The following is a 19,657-nucleotide window of genomic DNA, read 5'->3' on the forward strand; positions in this document are numbered from 1 at the left end:
ACACAGTGTGTTTTAAACGATGATATAGGACTTGTATATGGTAGCAAGTAGAAGAGCAAAGGTTCTCAAAGTTTTGCTTAGTTGTGTTGTGGATGCTATGTTTACTATGCCTATTAGGTACCAACGTGGGGACTGGAATGTGCAGTTGGATATCTAGGTTTGAAGCTCAGAGAAGATGGCCTGGCTGGTGATAAATATACACCCGAGAGCCATCAGCATATGTCTGGTATTTAAAGCCATGGGACTACATGAGATGTTTCAGTCAGCTGTCATTAGGTGATGATGCTGTGACAAACAGCCCCTACATTTCAGTGGTTGGTAAACAACATGTGTCTATGTTCCCTTCCCTTTACCTGTGACCTGCAGGTCAGATGCCATGTCTCTGCTCTGTGTGACTTCATTCTGGCAGCTGGGCTGAGAGAAGCCTCCTGTCTAGGGCTGTGGTTCTTCGGGCAGGACCATGTGATGATGCCAGAAGCTTTATTCAGGTGTGGCACACTTCACTAATCATTTCCTCAGAACAAAAGGCCAACTGTGCACATGTCTTTCCCTCCACCTCTGTGCCCTCAGACACCATGCCCTTCAGCCCTCACTGCTCCTGCTCGTGCCCTGCCAGGCTGGGCCCATCATGCCCTCAGATGAGTGGCCCTGACACATGGCCTTTGGAGTCTGAGATGTGTTTCTCCTCCTAAGCATGTCTCCCCATGTGTGTGGCACGTATGACCATGTCCTTCCTCCCCATGTGTGCTAGCTGGGGGACCTTCAGGCTGCTTCTGACAATCCTTTTTTGGGTCCGTGGCTGCTTCTGACAACTCTTTTGGGTCCGTGAAGGTCCTCTCCTTCCCTGAACTCTAGGCGATGTCACTGCTGAAGGTTGTAAGATGGGGGAAGGGCAGGAAGTCGGAGAGCAGTCATCCCAGATGAAGCAGATAAGGAAAACCGTTAGTATCTAACCCCTAAAGAGGAGGGAAGAAAAGATGGTCTGTTGCCAGGAGAACAATGAAGAGGTAATGACAAATGTGTGATTGTGTTACTGAATGGCATGCCCTTGAGTGTGGACAATGAGAGCCATCAGCAAGGGGAGGGGTGGCTTCTGTGGAGGGGATGATGGTGGCAGGGAGAAAAGCCGTAGAGACAAGGACTGCAAAGGCAGGCAGAGATCCAGTGACAGAACAGGGTCAGAGACACAGAGAAAGCCAGAGTCTGACAAGGGACAAAGGCAGAGAAAAATGCAGGTGGAGGCAGAGTCAGAGAGTGCTTTTTCCTGCCGGCTTTTACTCAGGAGGCGAGGGGGGGTTTGGCAGATGCTAAAGGGGATGGATGGTCCCAGGTAGGTGTCAGTCAGTGGGTGTTGATAGGAAAGCTCAATCAGTAAATGTGGATACTTGTGAAGTGTCAGTCAGTACATTCCAGTCAATAAGGGTCAATCACTAAATATCAGCCAGCAATTTAATTTAAGCATCCAAGAAGCACACATGGACTGGCCAGTCTTGGAATGCCAGGCATGGTGCTGAATGTTGGGGGATGGGGAGAGGAGATGAGGCAGAGCTAAGACTCTCATGAGGCAGGGGAACACATAATCATGAATAAAATACCACCAATTAACATTTTTAGGGAAAGCACTGAGACTAGTGGCTCAGCAAAGATCAACTCTCTCCCTTTCCATTCTTCTGGATAGTGGTTGGCAAACTCAGTCAACAGAGCCAAATATCAACAGTACAATGATTGAAATTTCTTTTGAGAGCCAAATTTTTTAAACTTAAACTTCTAACACCACTTCTTCAAAATAGACTCACCTAGGCCGTGGTATTTTGTGGAAGAGCCACACTCAAGGGGCCAAAGAGCTGCATGTGACTCACGAGCCATGGTTTGCAGACCACTGACCTAGCTGAAGCTTCCCAATACCCCAGGAAGTAGGGACCAGAATTCCCATTTTACAGAGGAAGAAACTGAAGCTCAGACAGGTTAAGTTAGTACCAGATGGAAGCAGGGTTTGTACCCAGGTACATTAGGTTTCCAAAGGGGCTGCACTGGCCCACGGTGCTTTGCCACATCTTCAACGGGCAACAGAGAATTGGTGCATACAGGGTATGCAGTTTATCTGATGGGGTGTCATAGGAGGGAGTGAGAATTGGTGGGAGGGCAGCCCAGGAAGAAGAAACAGCCCCCAGCAAAGGCAAGATGTTCCAGGCTCAGCTTTTATTTTTCCTGCTCAAGTTCTGGGATCAGCCATTTCCTTCAAGAGCTGTGGTTCCTTTAAGCAGAGAATGGTATTTAGGAATGAAGATCTAATTGCTCAGTGTGCTAGTTGCTATGGGGGTTTCTTTGCTTTTAGTCCCTCTCAGCAGACAGAACTGGGAGATGGAGGTAAGTATTTTTATATACACATACACTCATGTAAGCAGGAATAGGTACACACGCTTCTCCAGCTACACCTCTGTACCTCAGCTTAAGGTCTGACTCTGAACCAGCATTTGCAAATATTTGAGGAATGAATGTGTCTTCAAGAAACAGTCAAGGATGAGTACAGGAGGGAAAAGCCAGGCAGACCATGTTTCTACAGCTCTAGCGTTGAGTCCAGTCTGATTCCTGTTGCCTTTAGAAAAAAAATCCTTGTTCCTTTTGAGTATCTGAACTTTGGAAGGACTGATTCAGATGGCTTAGGTCATTTCTGTCACTCATGGAGCAGAGAGAATAACCGTGGAAAATGGGAGTCCCTCGGTTGGGGTGAGGACTCCCAGAGGGAAGGCGTGTTCTGAGGGGTATCAGCTGGAGAAGACCAGGGCAGGTTACTATGCGGAACTAAAATTCAGTGATCTCAAACATAAGGTAGAACTTTCATGTCTGGGGCAAGGCCATTGGCAGAAGGGAGGGCACGGGGTGGACTGGTATTTGGGGGCCTGGGGTTGGTTGGGGCTGCAGGTGTGGGTCACATGACCTCAGCTGTGGTGATGGGGTGAGGTAGAGGTTCTTAGTGGCAGGGAGCTTGGGGAAAGGGTTCAGTTCTGTGCTAGATCATTTATTTACTGCAGCCCCTTAAAGAGTTTTCTAAGGCTCCTCCATTTCCAACCACCATCGGCTTCAATTTGTAAACACATCTTCATGGGTTTCTCTTTGAGGGGCTTCAGCTTTATCTCTTCAGTGAGTCCTTTGCAGAGGTGGCCCTTCTTGTCCTGAAAATTTTTCTCCCCAGCTGCTGTTCCTCAGCCTTCTTTCCTCTCCAGTGGAGTTTGATGTTTGCCTTCTGGCAATGTTGTCTTGACCTTCTTGTGCTGACAACACAAGCCCAGATACTGGAAAGATGTGCTGGGGCCTCAAGCCTGTACAAAATGCATGGGGCTTGTCAGTCTTGGGCACCCTGATGAGGATCCAAAGAACTGGACCTCAAAAAAAAAATTGGTCCCAGACTCTGCCTGCTGGGGCTTTACTCTTTCATTTTTAGTAAAAACCTCTTAATTCCCTACATTTCTCTTCTCTTAGCCTTGCATTCAAGGCCCGGAATAACCTGACATGGGATGAATGTTCTATCCCTGCTTCCTACTAACCCTCCCTCTTTATGAATCTTAAGGTCAATATGCTTGGGGTCTTCATGCCTCTTTACACTTTGGTTCTTTCTATTTATTCTTTTTATCTAAAATATTTTCATCTATTTTACATATTGATTGGTTGAGGTATACCTCAGTTCTTTTGCTTACCTTTTTCCACCTTCTACCTATTAAAATCTTATTCATTCCACAAATGTCACCTCTCCCGAGAATTCTTCCCTGATTTTCCTGATTAGCAGTAGTCACTCCTTCTGAGCTCCATGGCTCTTTTTATGGAAGTGTTCACCCCTTGCCCAGGTGTGTGTGTGCTCATCTATCCCACCAGGTTCTGGTCACCTTCTCCTGCGGACAAGGTCTATATCTTGTTTGTGTGTCTCCAGCATGAAAAGGCCTGGCACACTGTGGGAAATAATCCAAAAGGATTTCATTTCATCAAACAGAATCATTTCCCTGGTTTCTGTTTCTTCCTTCCCATTTTGCTCTGATTTGCTAATGCTTAGTCTTTCACAACTCATCAGTTAGTTCTTTGCTGTTCAAAGTGTGGTCCAGAGATGATCATCCACATCAACCACATCAGCGAGGAGTGTGTTAGAAATGCCAGCATCAGCCCTCACCCCCGCTAGGAATTAAAATCTGCATTTTAACAGGATCTTCCAATGATTCCAAAACACACCAGTCTATTCTACCTGCTAGGGCTGGGATGAGACTGCTGTGTATAGCTGTACAAGTTATGCACTGCACAAAGGTACCCAACTGAAAGGCAGGTGAAGGCTGAAAACCAGCTTGGGCTGCATTCACTGAGCTGTCAGTCCAGAAAGGGCACCTTCTAAAGACTCACACAAAGGCTTGATTCTGCTGGTTTGAGAGATTTTAGGAAACTAAAGCATGAGCCAAGACAGGTAACTTGTATAGAAAAGCCACTCAAAAACAGCTTGGGTAGGTCCACAAGTTAGATAGGGCTGGAGTCTCAAGGAATTACCAGGGGAGGACAAACAGTGTGAGCCAGGTTGATGGAGACTCAGATATGATACTTGCTTGCTGGCTCTGTAGTTGGGGTCGTAGGAAAGGAACAATGGCAGGAAAGTGCCTCTGTCAGCACTTCTGTCTAGGAGAAAGCTGCCCCTCCAGTTCTTACCCCTGATGCCAGACAATTCCTTTCCTCCCCATTTGTCCCTGATGCCTATGAGCTGCTGCCCCAGCACTGCAGCACAGAGTGATTCTGAGTAAGTTCATGCTCAAGCTCTTTAAGAGCAACTGCCTGGGACTCCAGGAGCCCTGTCTTACTCAGCCACAATTCTGGCTGGTTTTTATAGCTAGAAATTTAGGGCCATCCCTTCCCAGCACTGAAACGCTGGGCTGAGGGGTGGCCCCAGGAGTGCGACTGGGTCTTAGAGACCTCTGCAGTCAAAATACCCCTCTGGATTTTTATCCACCACATGTGGGTGTGGGACCAGCTTGTTCTGTGTTTCTGCCCCTTCTACCAGTCTCGATGTGGCCCTATCTTTAAATCCCTAGTTGTAGGACTTACATTGTAGTAGACTTCAGGTGGTTCTGAATGATGGTTGTTCTGTAGTTTAGTTGTAATTGTGATGTGGTTATGGGAGGATGTGAGTACCACATTTACCTATGCCACCATCTTGATAGAAAATATGGTCTCTTGGTCTTTCACTTCCTCAAATATGTCTTGTTCTTCTCTACCCACTTTGTCTTCCCATCTTCTTCTTGCTGCCTCTCTCTATCCCTGGTCCATTAATAACTTCTGTTGGAATATTTTGGGTCTCAGCTTAAATGTCATTTCCTTAGGAAAGCTTTCCCTCTCTCTCCAGATGACATCAGATCCCAGTATGTTTACTGTCAGAGCTCCCAGTACCTCTTCATGGCATTTATCTCTGTTTATAATTAAATAACTAATTGCATAATTAACTGTTCTATGCTTATCTCCACCCTTTCCTTGCTGTAAGTGCCTCACGAACTGAAGCCCTAGATCCTATTTCGGTATTTGCTCAAAGGTGCCCCAGGGACATTTGTTAACAAATGAGTGGATAAGACTAGCATAGACCACTTAGGTCAACCTGGCTTCTTCTTTCCTGGTCATGGGGATTTCTATTGCTGCAACTTGAGCTTGGATCCTGGTCACACTGGTATGTTAACCCAGCCTGCAGCTCTTCTGATGCATCCTGAAGCTGTATGTTCACAAAATGAACAAAGGCCAAAAACCTGTTCCTGATGTGAACTGAATATCATTTCCTTTGCCACCTTCCTATAGCACAGTCTGTGCTTCTGCATTGGTTAGTTCAGTGGTCTGCAAACTACAGCTCGTGAGCCACATGCAGCTCTTTGGCTCCTTGAGTGTGGCTCTTCCACAAAATACCACGGCCTGGGAGGGTCTATTTTGAAGAAGTGGCATTAGAAGAAGTTTAAGTTTAAAAAATTTGGCTCTCAAAAGAAATTTCAATCGTTGTACTGTTGATATTTGGCTCTGTTGACTAATGAGTTTGCCAACCACTGGGTTAGTTTGACCAGATAGTTAGCCAAGATATTAACTTCCTACTTCTCTGCCTTGTGTTTTGTGTATAGGGAATTAGCGTAGTGCAAAAGAAGAGCCCAGAATTTGATCCTAGACTTGACTCAAACCACTGGCTATGTGACTTGGGGTAAGTTCCTTTTTTTTTTGGTCATCTATAAAAACAGAAATTGGGTTAAGTTAGAGATGGAAAATATATGGCATACCTGTTTTCATCCCCCTTCCTGTACCTTTGGTAGACAGTATTGATTGATCATTGAATTCTTTCTTGCTGACTGCAGACAGAGCCTTAGAATTCTTCCTAATGTACTACTTTAGACAGCTACTACCAGTCTATCAGAGTTAGCACTTATGTTGAACTCTCTCTACTCTCTGAGGACCAGATGTTCCCCAAGGTTCTCTCTCTCTAAGGTGTTTGAAGATTTTGCTTCCTCGGTTGTTCCCATCAGCCTTTCTAAGGAAAACCTGTCAATCAGTGCTCAGCTCTCTCAAAAGCCTCCTTCCTCTGACACCCTCCATTACAACCTTGGGAACTACTTCATCCTACGTATTTTTGCCAATCTTTTTCCCTCCATTGTGTGTGGAAGACAGCTGCCATAGATACATGTAGGCCAGTCTGAGAGGTCCCCAAACTGACCAGAGCTTCAATTCAATGCCTCTGAGCATATGTTGAGCAGGAAATCTTTAATACTTAAAGAAAGTGACTCATGCCTTCTCCTTTCAATGCCTTCCCCAGGATTTTGCAAATTTCTGGGGCAATTTTGGTTCTCATGCTTACCTTTCAATTATGACTTTTTGCTTCCCCTGACTTCTCATTCATGCATTTGTCAAATCCTCTCCTTAGCTGTCTCTCTCTGTGTCCATGCTGGACAACCCCCCCCCCCCCGCCCATTTATTCCTCTTAAAGCACCATCACCACATCACCAAAAGCCTGCATTAGACTTTTGTTGAAGGTTTGGAGTAATGGGAGCGGGGAGGGAAGAGCAGGGGTTACAGCACAGAATAGCACAGTACTAGAAAGGCTTCCAGCTTGAAAATTAGCCATCTTGTTTCTCCAAGTCCTGCACTGCCCCAGAGATGGTCTACCTTCTTCCTCAGGTCCCCAGCCTACTAGCTGGGTCCACCATCTCCTATACCACTTTTCACACACTCTCCAGTTCCCTTAGTTTTCCCAAGAGCTGTATGCCTCCTCTCCTGGACTGTCTAGAAGACCTTGAACCTTTCCTTACTTTATGCAATTCAGCTCCCTCTTTGGGGTATCCACTTCTAGACCAGGCCATTGGGAGCATCATATTTCACTCTAAAGAAGTGCCTCCATGTATTTCCTTAAATGAAAAGCCACGTCTCCTGATAGGAATTTTGTCATTCCTCTAAGATGTAAAAGCAGCTATAGTCAATTCTTATTATGAATGGCCATCACTGTTTCCTCTTGATACCAAAGATGAATAGGAGGCACCCTTGCCTTCAAAGTACTCACAACTGGGTGGTGGACATAGACAAGTAAGTCATCAGTTACCTTATGAGGTGAGTAGCGCTGGAGAGAGGACCAAGTAAGATGAACACAAACTAATTTGTAGGAGTGGAGTCAGAAAAAGTTTCCCAAATGGATGTGTGCCAGAGGTGAGTCACGAAAGCTGTGTAGGAGTAGAAGTTAAACTAACAAAGGGTGGAGGAGGAGGCAAGGCACTTCAGGCAAAGGAAACTGCCTGCTTGGAGGTAGGGAGTCTTGAAAGAGCATCGTGAGGTCGACAGTTCAGTACTCCTCCAGTACAAAGAATAAGGTAAGACCTGGGGCTTGGGACATAGGCAGGGGCAGGTGTCAGGGGACCTTGCCATTAATTTGGAGAGTGACATGGCTCTTTTAGGAAGACCACTGGGCAGCTATGGTGTGAAATCTAGATTGGGGCCGAGAGAGAGGGTTGCGGGGGAGTCCAGAAAATTTTTTTTTTGCTAATCTCTGGGAGGATTAAGGATCTAATCAAGAGCAGTGGCGCTTCTGATAGAGGCAAGTCTGGATCTGAAAGACATTTAGGAAGTGAGAGTGGGTTGGATTGGTTCTGCTCAGGTAGATGTGAGCTTTGTCACTGCTCTGAAAGCTCTAGCAGTGGACAGCAGAGTCTGCAATGAAAACATGAATGAAGAAAGACCAGAAATGCAAAATCCCCAGGTGAAGCCAGGCTCAGGAGCCATGGAAGTGTCTAGATTCTGGGAACAAGGAACTGACAATCAAGCTCAGGGAAGTTCAGGCAACTTCTTCCGAATGATTTGTGTTTATTTATTAGGTTCTTAATCAAAGAGATAAGATTCTCCCCCCCAAAATCACATAATATGTAAGTGAGAGAAAGAATGGCTTGAAGTCCATCTTATTGGACTCCAAAGCCACCACGTCCCATTGTTTCTATGTGTTACTGGGAATAGCTTCCCCTGACTCTGGATGGTTCTTCCTGTGACAAAAGTTCACTTAGAACTCTGGATCCCTTTGCACCCTGTTTATTTTTGCTACCCTGGGGAAATGGAATGACTCTTGTCTTACCAATCAGCACATTTAGGAAGAATAAGGGGGAATGCCTGTGAAGTGCCTCTTCTCTCTTGGGAGTTGGCCCGGAGGAGAAGCCAAGGGCTCTACCCCACTGTACGTCTTGATGGGCCGGCCGCCCACAGAGAAGTCTGCCCTGATCAGGATCACGGTGACACTAAACCCAGGAATCAGTCTCCCTCGTGTCCTCTCTCACAATAAGCTACATTTTCCAAGTCAGCTTCTATCAGCAGTCATGCCAATATTTGATTTCCATCTGTTTTATTAAATCTTTTTTTCTTTTTTTCTTTTCAGGACTAAGCCAAGAAGATGACTGTTGCTTGTTGGGAAGCCCTTGGAGACCCCAACACTACAATGGTTACCAACAACAAAAATAGTGATAACACTAATAAGGATAATAATAGAAATAGTTTCCATTTATGGAGATTTTACTATGTGCTGACATCCTTGCATGGATTACCTAGAAACCCTGGCAACAGCCTGAGGAAGTAGGAGCTATTATTATCTCCACTTGACAGTTAAGGAGACAAATTTAGAGTGACTTGGATGTTCAGTGACACATCAAGTCACACATCCAGTCCATAGTAGAACCCCCCAAAGCCAAGACCTAACCACCAGGCTGAACAGCCTTCAGGAGAGGAAATGGTCCATAGAGATGGTGTCAATAGGGAGGGCTTCCTGGGGGAAGGGTGAACAGAGGCCCTGAGCTAAATCTTGAAGGACACGCAGATAAGTACTTTGAGTAGTTAGTTTAGCAATTTTGTTTTGTTCTGTTCATTGGCAAGTCCCAGTGGTGTGCTCAACAACTCTTGGGTGCCTCTCCCTTGAATTTAGATATCATATCATTTGTTTAACTTGCTGAATAAAGTAATTAGTACCTGGGAGCCTGCCTGCCTGGCAGAATATATCGGTGCAGCAAACGAAGTTTATGCCTTCGGGCCATGCAGTGGAATTTGATTTAATTTGTCTCAAGGTTAGGGAAGACGATGGGGGACTTTGGTATCTCCTTCATCTCCGTCACGGAGTTAATTCATTGCAAGGGTGGAGGGAGGCGGCACTGGGCCGTTTCGGCACTAATGGGACTCCAGAAGCTTTCCCACTGGAGTCTGACTTGTTTTATGATGCAGCTGAACAGCAACACACGCCCTTCCTGGGGAGAGGCTGCCTTTCTGAGTCACAGTGACTCGGCCTGGGAAATGGCCTTCTCCAGCCCGTCCCACTGTGATGGCCACTGCGATGGCCTTTTCCCACAGACTGTGAGCTCCTTGAGGTGGGGACTTTGTTTTATTCATCTTTGTGTCTCTGTCCCAGGTGAACTATAAGAAGGACTGTGCCTTCTGTCTCCCCCGTCCTGTTGCCTATGAGAGGTGATAGTTCCTCTGCTTCATCCAGTCTACATCCTCTCTGCTCACTGTGCGTGCCCCCCATCTATGCTGTTCTCCAGGCTGTTTCCCTAGTCCATGCCTTTCCTCTCTGTCTCTACCTTTCTGAATTCTCTGCACCCTTTTGGATTTGGTTCTAACCTACCTTCCTCTACCAGGGCTGGGGATTGTTTGGCCCACAGGTCAAATAAGGCCCACGAAATAACTTGGTCTGGCCTTGCCAAGGCATTTGGGTGAATTCATTAAATGTTTGATCAAATATAGCAAGCTGATTTTTAAGTTGATAATTTTGTATGGCCCACGAATAATGTTAAAAATATGCAAATGGCCGTTGGCAGAAAAAAGGTTCCCTACCCCTGCTAGCCCTTTCTTCCCTGGACGGTTCCAGATTGTAGAGCGTTGAGAAGACAGTGCAATTCAGAGGTTAAAGGCACAGGCTCTGGAGCTAGACCACCTGGGATCAAACCCCAGCTGCATTGCTTCTTTGCTGTGTGATCTTGAGCAAGGTACTTAACCTCTCTTTGGCTCAGTTTGCTATGTGCCCCTTAAGGGTTAAAATATCATAATGCTGGTCTTTCCCTCCATTCTCTGTGCTTCCCAAGGACTCCTCACCCTCAGGTTGTGTGCCTTGTCCTGTCACCCTCTCTGAGCCTTGGTCCACTGATTCCAGGTCTAGCAGGAGGCTGGACCTTCCCCTGAGGGCCTTGACAACAGTTAGTGGATCTCAGTCAGCCTGAAAAAAGTGCAGGGCACAGGCTCACCAGCATGTCCTTTCTCCTGCTCTTGGATCTCCTGGAGGCTCTGAAGTAGGTGTGAGGCTGACCCGTTCTCCTGCCCAGTCACCCACAGGATGTCCTTGCCCAACCTCAGCTTCCTTAGGCTGAGTGCTCCATGGCACATATTTGCCTTTTTAGATACAGGGGTCCTGCCCAGATGGGGTGGTGAAAGAAAAAGCGATGCTCAGAGATCTTAACCTGATGCAAAGTGCCTCGTCTTCCAAATTCAATGCATTGGAGAGGGGTCTGTGAGGAAGATGGGCAGACTCCAGGCGCCATCCTGCTCCGTGGTCTCTGCAGAGCTGCAAAGGGAAGGCGGGGGAGGACTGCTTGCTTCCAAGGCAGAGTCATGGCTTAGGGGGAGACAGGTTTTTGGCTCAGTAGCAGGGTGACCATTCCAGTAGCTACAGCTGCCCCCAAAATGTCAGGGGCTTTGTAAGATAATGAGCTCGCCGTCACTAGGGAGTTTAGGTAAGGCTTTGTATGGGGTCTGCTGTACTGATAGCACTTCTTAAGAGCTTTCTATGTGCTAAGCCCTGCTTTAAGCCTTTTATGATCTCATTTAATCCTCACCACAACTTTATAAGGTGCAATAATCATTTCCCTGAGTGTAAATAAAGAAGGGAAAGCCCTCGGGTTTATGTGACATATCCACGTCAGGCAGGACAGGGTTCAATCCTGGCTGGACCACTTACTGTGTATCACTGGACACATTACTTTTCTTTTTTTACCGCCCACCTCCCCCTATTGATCCCCTCCAGCCCACCTGCGCCCCAGGCCCTCACTGCTCCATGTATGCATAGCCTCATCTGTGGACACATTACTTTTGATTCCTCTAAGCCTCAGTTTCTGCACCTGGAAACGCAGGATTTCAAAGTGTCTAGCAAATAGGAGTCACTATTAATCTGCGGTGAAGTCATTGCCTCAGGTGAACACTGGCTTCCACATCTCCTTTCTGATCAACTCCCTGTGGTCCTGGCCTGAATCAGGCTCCAGTCTTCCCTTTTACCTAGTCACAATCTTAGTTCTTCGCTCCCTCCCTCCCTCCCTTCCTCCTTCCTGCCTTCTTTTTCCTTTTCTTTATTTTTTCACAAAGATTTTTTTAAACTCTCAAAGAGGGTTCTTCAGAATGTTCATTAGATAACCAGAAAAAGGTTCCTTGGTCAAAGCAGTTTAGGAAACAATGGGTTAAAACAAAGCTAAACAGCCTATTTGCTGCAGGACTTCTCAGAGCTTGTACATGCCAATGTCTGTGACTCTCCTGAGAAGGTTACTCACAGTGTATACAGCATTTCCCAAATGTACTTAATTATGCACGTCTCTCCAGCCTTTGAGTTTTGGTATTACGGCCCAGGACTGTTTGCTGATCACTTCCAGGGAAGCTCAAGTCTCTGGCTATTGATAAGGAGCAGGGAGGGCAATCAAGACAGGAGACTCTCATGACAGCTTGCACCAAACACGAAAGCTGCCAGGAGAATGGCCTTCCCCAACTCTTGGCCAAGTGTAGGCATGCAAGTACCTGACATGGCTCTCTAGGTGCTTTTTATGCCGGTAGCACCATGGAAGTGGATGTGATAGCAGGTACTGTGCCCCAGACTTGGGGTGTTCGGGTTTTATATATCCGTCCTTCCACTCAAGCCTGTCCCCATGAGCTTCAGCTCTCTGTCCTGTGCACAAACATTTTCCAAGCTCTGTTCCAAGATCTCAGCCTACAAGAATGCCAGGGTCATCCAGTCCTTTCTTCGTTATCATCTGTGGATCACCAAGATCCTTAACTACCGAGATGTGTTCTTTTTGCTCACCTGGGTGTTTATTAATTCTATGGATTCAATATATTTTGTGTCTACCGAGAAAACAGTAGATAAAATATTCCTAAGCATGCCCCTTTCTTATTACCTAGCCTCATTATTTATCCCTATTATAATACAACACATTTCCTCCTAATCACTGGTCCATTTGGAAATCACATCTTGAAGACAGCTAGGGAAAGAGATTGGGAGTTTTTTTCGGGGGTAAATGGTGGAGGGCTCCATCTCCAAGCTTTCACTCTGGCTGTGCCAAGGGGTGCTTGGTGGCGGGTGAAGGGGAGTCATCTTCCAGCCCAGGATGGGTCCAGGAACCCAGTTCTGACCTGGTGGCCATTAGGCCCTTTGGAAAAGGAAAAAACGAGTCAGCATCAGCCCCAGTGTAGTTTGCTTCCCTCCTAATGGGTGCCAGGGCCCCAGACACCAGAACTATAATTACTTATGCTGTCAAGAGAAGGGAGTTCTTAAAGTGATTTATCATGGAGGTGACAGAAAATGACAATCGCTCATCACTTAAAACAACGAGCCTGCCAGATGTTGACCACGCAGGTGTGTGCACATGGGGGTGCAGCACCCCATCTCTATAGGACGTCATTGGCTGAGTTATTAAAGGTGAGCCCTCCAGGGAGATCTCCTCCAGGGAGAGGCATCCCATGGCATCTATTAGGCATTGGTCAGGGTTGTGTCTCCCACGTGGGCCCTTCTGAAAGGGATTAGAAACATCCTATCAACTCTTACCATACCAGGCGCTCTGCTGAATGTTTTGTGTGTATCATCTCAGGACAGCTGGCATGAGGCAGATATTATCTCTCAGGTGTGCTGACAACCCTTGGAGGCAGAGGGCCTCATAGCTGGGGCCAAGAGAGCCACACCCATGTACCCATTCCAAGGATGCGAGTTGATGGCCAGGCTTAAGATTCCAGAGGCAGGCCAAAACTGGTTTGGCTCAGTGGATAGAGCATCGACCTGAAGATTGAGGGGTCCTGGGTTCTATTCTGGTCAAGGGCATGTACCTTGGTTGCAGGCACATCCCAGTGGGGGGTGTGCAGGAGGCAGCTGATTGATGTTTCTCTCTCATTGACGTTTCTAGCTCTCTATCCCTCTCCCTTTCTCTCTATAAAAAATCAATAAAATATATTAAAAAAAAGATTCCAGAAGCAGAAGTGAGCACTGAGGCTCTCTATTCTCTCACATTGAACCTCCAACTCATAGGTGTCCTCAAACTCATTATGTCAGTGTGGCAGCTGGAATATTCTTTTCTGTCTGTTCTCACAGTCTTTGTTTTCCTCTAGCTAGTCTCTTGTGAGGAAAAAAAAAAAAAAGCCATCTACACCACAGTCCTCTTGACCTCTCTGTTATTAGGAACACCCTCTCACGTGCCCTGTTAGTGTAACAGTGAATACCAGCACCTCTGCAGCCAGACTGCTTGCATTGTAACCCCAGCTCCATTTGTTAGCTGTGCGACTTTGAGAAAATTATTTAACCTCTTTGTGCCTTGGCTTCTCCATCCTATATAATAAAAGGCTAATATGCAAAATGACTAAACAGAGGAATGACTATGATGCATACTGACCACCAGGGGGCAGATGTTCAATGTAGGAGCGGGGCCCCCAGTGGTCAGTGTGCTCTCACAGGGGGAGTGCCACTGCTAGAAACTGGGCTGACGGCTGCCAGTGCAGATGGCACAGACCGGGTTAAGGGACCCCTCCTCCTGAGTGCATGGATTTCATGTACCAGGCTTCGAGTTTATAGAATAAAGGTACTGAGAATATCCACCTGAAGGCTATTGCAAGCAAGGAGGGAGTTAATGTGTGTCAAGTGCTTATAAGGTCTTTGTGTGTTAATTATCATTACTTCCTTCAGTTAACTCTGAGGCAAAGGTTTGGAAGTGATGCATATGTTGATTATACTGATTTGATGGTTTCATGGGAGTATGCATTTATGCTCAAACTTATCAATTTGTATATGTTAAATATGCGTGATTTTGCACACTAATTATGCCTCAGTAAAGCTGTTAAAAAGGAAATAAAACTCAAATAATAAAAGCATGTCATTAAAAAATGGATAGTAAAGAAACAATGTTTTGAGCACCTACTAGGGACCGATACTGGAATTGTCGCCAGGACTACAGCGGACACCCACGGAAGCATGGCCTCAGCCCTCAGTGCACTGTGTCTCGAGAAAGCAGACACTAGTCAGATAATCATGCACATAATTATCTATTGAAAAGGCTGACAAATGCTGCGAAGAGAAAATACAGATGTGAGGAAGGCACATGGCAAGGGGATGTGACCTTGAGTGGGAGGTCAGGAAGGGTGTCCTGGGAGGTGATGTTTAAGCAAACCTGAAAGACGAGTAAAGTGCCACCAGACAAAGGGAGAAAAGAGGAGAATGTTCCAAGTCCAGATGTTTCTGGAATGATGTGGTGAAAGCAATATGAATCCTGTGGAAACCATACTTTGAATGTTGAATTTTGAATTTTCCTGGACTAGACACATGCAGTGTGATAACTCTTTTGTGATGCTGGCAGGTGCAGTGAGCCACAGCTCTCAGGCAGCATGTGATCACGAGGTTAAAACAATGGGTACTCTACAGTGTGTTCATTATATTAGACCAGTAGCCCTGCACACAAAGTCGCTGCCGCCCTCCTGTAGCTCTCTGCCCGCTGCCTCCCCCCTCATAGCTTGCTGCCTTGCCCCTTCCTGTAGCTCTCTGCCGCCGCCTGCTTGTAGCCAGTAGGTCACTGCCACCCTCCTGTAGTTCTTCACCTGCTGCCCTGCCCTCCTGTAGCTCCTTCCCTCCCCCTCCCCTTCCCACCCTCCATAGCTTGCTGCCCTTCCCCCTACTGTAGCTCTCGGCTGCCCGCTTGTAGTTCGCTGCCCCTTCCTCTTGCAGATTCATGATCCGGTGGTTACATGGTGGGTCATTACACCTCAGGCATAATGGATAATTAGCATATTCCTCTTTTATATAGGATGATTTTGCACAACTGTAGGCTAATGTAAGTGTTCTGAATACCTTCAAGGTAGGCTAGACTAAGCTACGATGTTCAATAAGTTAAGTGTATTAAATGCATTTTTAATTTACTATATTTTCTACTTAGGAGGGGTTTATCAGGACACAATCTCATAGTAGCTTGAGGAGCATCTATAAACCAAAGAACAGGGGTCAGGGGGGAAAGCCTGTGCAAAGGTCCTGGGGTGGGAAGAAGCATGCATGCATTTTTGCAGAGTTAAAAGGAAGACAAATGTAGACGGGGCAGAGAATGGGATGAGTGATATTCAGGGGATGTATTTATTTCCTGACTTCTTCCTGCCCCTTCCCTTACTTCTCTGAGAGAGGAAAAAATGATTATTCTGACTAATGAGTTTGGGAGCATGCTGGGCTCAGTCACATCCTTCGTCTCCATTAGGGACCTTCTGCCTGGCGTCCTTCTGCTCCCTGTGGCAAGATGTGTGAGGCCATTTGATGCTGAGAGTGGAATTAGGAAGCTCAGTATTGCCACTCAATTATAGAGCTGGTGCTCTGACCTCTGCTTGCTGGACTCCCTAAGTTCTACAGTCAGAGTCCAGTGTGTCTGTTTGGAGGGCTGGTCAAGTGTCGAATAGCAGACATTTTTAATGCAACCTCTGTTTTTCATTCATGGTTGGAGGCTGGGGGCGGAGGAGAGGATCTGGGAGCCTCTTTAATATTGAGTGCTTCACGGATTCAATTACACTTTTCTCCGCCAGAAAGTTAACCAATTGTAATGGAATGCATCAACAATTTAAATGGTATTGCTGCTGCTGCTCCAGGAGGAGAAGTTTCGGGCTCTCTCTGGTTTTGCCTCTTCGAACCCACATAGCTTTCGTGTTTGGCTCTGGCCCAGAGCCTGGGGGACCCCCTTACCCTTTTACCCCGACACAGATGGCAAATGGTTTGAGCCCATCAAGCCCTCTGTAGCTCATTATAGAAGGGATGCACTTTCCATCTCATTTCATCCTCATGAGGAACTCCGAGGGAGGAATGCTGTCCTACATTACAGAGAAGGTGAGTGAAGGTCACGCAGGGAACTGGCCCAGGGACACACAGGGTAGAGAGGACAGGCCAGGATGTGAGCCTAGTGTCTGATTTCAAAAACCAAGCCACCGTCCATTTGGGAGCCTTATTTTACTAGTCAGGGATCACTCATTACTGGTCTATGAAAGGAAAATGGAGACAGAAGCTTCAGGAACCTCAGGCTGGAACCAGGGACACACTGAGCTCGAACACCCTCATTTCCTCTCACCAGTTTGCTTCCTTTACTCTCACAGCAGGTGGGCTTTTTGCACTTAGTGGGGCATAGGGGCACACAACCCCAGTTTCCTATTCTGCCTGTTCCTGAACACCTAATAACCTCTCGGCTTAAAGACCCCTTCCTCAGGGGAGCCCTCCCAGATTGCAAGGCTAGGTCTTCGTGTCTTTCTCCACCATGGCACTGACCTCAGTTTTTAACTGCAGAACTATGTGGTTATTTGGTTCACCTATGACTCCTCCATGAGCTTCTGAACATTGTAAGGACAGTGCCTGGCACATCCCTGGCACTTCGTAGGCAACCATTGAAGAAAACCAATAAGTGAAGAAGAGGGGCAAAGGTGTTTCAGACAGAGGGGGTGACATAGGCCATAGCCCAGGAGAGAGAAGGAACCTGAAAGTATAAAAACAGACAAGTCAAGAGACAAGGCCAAAGGCAAGGAATAGATGGTTAAGACGCTGTCAACCCAGAGGAGGATTCTGGACTTTCTTCCAGGTGCAATGAGAAGGTTTTGCAAGGTTGTAAGCCGGGGAGCAATGAGATGGGATCTGTGTTTTAGCAAGATCATTTTGGTTGTTGCAAGGGGTGAGACTGGAAGCAGGGAGACCAGGAAGGAGGCTATTGCAACAGCCCCAGAAAGGGATAAGGGTGGCTTGGAATAGAATGGTGGCAGTGGTGTTGGAGGGAAAAAGACACATTTGGGAATAAATACAACGGACAGGACCTGGTGTGGGACTGAATTGAGCAGGGTGTCAAGGAAGATGCTTGGGGTTCTAGTCCAGGTGGCAAAGGGCCGAGGGGCTGAGCAGGTCTGTGGTCAATCTGTGCTAATTCACAGTGGCAGGGTAGAGGCCTGGTTCCCATAGGACACTTGACCTCCCACAGATCTTAAAGAAGTCCTTTGCCCTTGACTTCTGACACTGCCTGCATTCAAGGGCTTAGTGGCTCCACCCAGTGTCACTCTCAATAGGTAGAATTTATTCCATTACAGATGGCAGTTCTCGTCCAACTCTCTGGCCACCTGAAGTCCTTCCTGAGTCAGCTACAGGAGCTCAGGAAATCTTTGCCAGGCTGCAGTGCAGAGAAATACACCCTCATGGTCTGAAAAGCCCAGCTGGGTCAGATCAGGAGGCTTAGGAGTTATGGAAAGAGCTAGCTTGGACTTGCTCACACAATCCCATATGTAAGCACCAGGGGGCACCCTTGAGTCTTGAGAAAGATTAGCGTGGGCCAAAAGGGAAGTTGGGCCTCTTTACTAGTACCTTTGTCTGGAATGCATTTTAATAGACTCATGGGATTTAATCCCTATAGGGGTAACCCAGGAAAAGGCTGGGATTGATTAATGGAAAAGCATTCATCCAATAAATCATTGTTGAGACCTTACTATGCAGGCCTCTGGGATGCCATCAGTGTTGGAAGATCTGGACTTGCTACTGATCTACCAGGTACACTTGGATAAACCTCTTCTTATTCTTGGATTAGTATTCATAAAAGCCACACTTTATGGAATCATTACAGTGGTACTGATCACTTTAACCCTTCACAATGTTCCTTTGTGGTAAGTAAGATTATCCCTATTTTGAGGAAACTGAGTTTAGAGAGATTAAGTAATTTACCCAAGGCCACATGGAAGCTAGGTAGAGCTGCAGTTCAAACCCAGTGCTGAAGATCCAAGGTGAATGCCAAGGGGTATCTTGGTAGTGGAATATCATGGAAGGATTTGAAATAGGAAGATGACATGATCAGACTCTTTATGGAAGATAGATTGAGTAGTGGAGTGACCCGATAGGAGTGATAGCGGTCCAGGCCAGCAATGAGGGCAGAGTAGACAGACCAGGATATACATGCCCAGGATTGGTCTCTCGAATGTGGGGGGTCTGAGTGAACAGTGGGGTGGAGGATTCTGAGGATGTCAGTTGTGTTGCAGGATGGTGAAGCCAAAGGCAGAGACAAGGAAGGTGCAGGAAGAACAGGGTTTAGGGCAGTGGTCGGCAAACTCATTAGTCAACAGAGCCAAATATCAACAGTACAACAATTGAAATTCCTTTTGAGAGCCACATTTTTTAAACTTAAACTTCTGCTAATGCCACTTCTTCAAAATAGACTCGCCCAGGCCGTGGTATTTTGTGGAAGAGCCACACTCAAGGGGCCAAAGAGCCGCATGTGGCTCGCGAGCCGCAGTTTGCCGACCACAGGTTTAGGGGAAGATGAGAGCCGTGCAACCTAAAGGTGCCCAGCCAGGCTGTTCTGTGTGGGCAGTGATGTCTGAGCGGGCCCCAGCTTCTTTGGTGGGAATCCTATCTTTCTTTAATGGCTTCTCAGGCTGGGGCTGTATTTCCCGGTTTAGTCTTTAAGACTCATTTGAAATTGCGTGTGAGAGTATGTGTGTGTGTTTATTTCTCAGCTTTTAACCTTGCCAGCTTACGCCTCTTAAATATTAATTACCTCTCGGGCTCTGACAATTCTGCTCTCTTAAAACAGTCTCAGCAGGCACTTCTGTCCATGAAAGACCGAGTGTGTGGATGTCTGAGCAGAAGGCCTCTGGACAGCACCGGCCCTGGGATAATTAGCCCGGGGAGGCCGAAACTCCGGAGCAGACAAGGTGACTCCGGGCTGGCAGCCACAGCTTCTCCATAGCAGAGCATTGGTCTCCAGGCAGGAGATGCTGGGCTAAGCTGCTGGCCAAGCTGCCTCCTGTCCCCTCAGGCCTAATGAGAAGAGACAGGCCAACCGTAGTGCCTGCTGGGTGAGGGGCAGAGGTATCCATGGGACCAGGTGGGCTCTGCTCTAGGGAGACTGACAACTACCTGGCCCTT

Source organism: Pipistrellus hanaki (assembly GCF_964339955.1).
Source record: "Pipistrellus hanaki genome assembly, chromosome: 2".
In the NCBI taxonomy this organism is placed as follows: Eukaryota; Metazoa; Chordata; class Mammalia; order Chiroptera; family Vespertilionidae; genus Pipistrellus; species Pipistrellus hanaki.